The sequence below is a fragment of the Amblyraja radiata genome, chromosome 19 (assembly GCF_010909765.2).
Source record: "Amblyraja radiata isolate CabotCenter1 chromosome 19, sAmbRad1.1.pri, whole genome shotgun sequence".
In the NCBI taxonomy this organism is placed as follows: domain Eukaryota; kingdom Metazoa; phylum Chordata; class Chondrichthyes; order Rajiformes; family Rajidae; genus Amblyraja; species Amblyraja radiata.
In genome coordinates, this window is record NC_045974.1 from 24,113,113 (window position 1) to 24,114,246 (window position 1,134).

Below are 1,134 nucleotides of genomic sequence, written 5' to 3' on the forward strand. Positions count from 1 at the left end.
AGAGACAAGGCTGGTAGTCAGGGTTAAAACCAGGTCCTTGGAGCATCAATATCCATCGTGCCACTGTGTTACTTAGTGAACTTCTAAAGCAAAATAAAATTGAACTAAGAGAGGAATGGGAATGTGGCTATTTAACAAAGTAGGAACCATGAGCACATTCGGCCAGTGTGCTCCAAATACTTTACATGACAAAGATACATCAATTTTGCTCTGCCTACCATTAAGATACAATTGTTTTAGTTCATTTTCAACCTGCATTTACACCTCACGCTGTCTCAGTAAGGCCATCATCATAATCAAAGACCAGTCTCATCCCTGCACTCCCTCTACTCCCATCGGGCAAAAGGTAGAGAAGTGTGAAAACCCATACCTACAGATTCGGGGACAGTTTCTTCCCAGTTGTTATCAGGCAACTGAACCATCCTAAAACAACTAGAGAGCAGTCCTGAGCAACTATCTACCTCATTGAAGACCCTCAGACGATCTTTTTTCGGACGTTACTTTGCACTAAACGTTATTCTCTTTATCGTGTATCTGTACACTGTGGACGACTCAATTTCCTCATGTATAGTCTCTCTACTAACTGGTAGCATGCAACTAAAGCTTTTCACTGTACCTCAGTACACATGACAGTAAACACAACCTCAAGAAACTCTAATGCCCATTGCAACATCCAGAAGCATCTTAAATTATCCATGTATTATGTTTGTGTGTGTTGTCCGAGTCTGTGCTGTTGCTGTTGCAGGGAAGATTTCATTGTACCTGTACCTCACCACCGTACTTGTGCGTAAGACAGTAAACTCGACCTGACTTGACTTCTCTTCCTGTCCTAATCCACTTCCCTCCACAAAAACTCGCCTTTTATAAACTTGTTCAAAACTTGGTTCCACGATTACTTTTTCAATCAGCTCTGTGAGGTCCTGACCTGGTTCTTGCCTCGAATGTAAACTGTGATTTTATGCAGGTACAAGAAACCGCGGATGTTGGAATCTTGATCAAAACACAGCGTGCTGGAGGAACTCAGCGGGTCAGGCAGAATCTGTGGAGGGAAGAAAGGTCCTGACCCAAAACGTCGTCTGTCCATTTCCCTCTGCATTTCCCGCCTGACTTGCTGAGTTCCTCCAGCACGCTGCG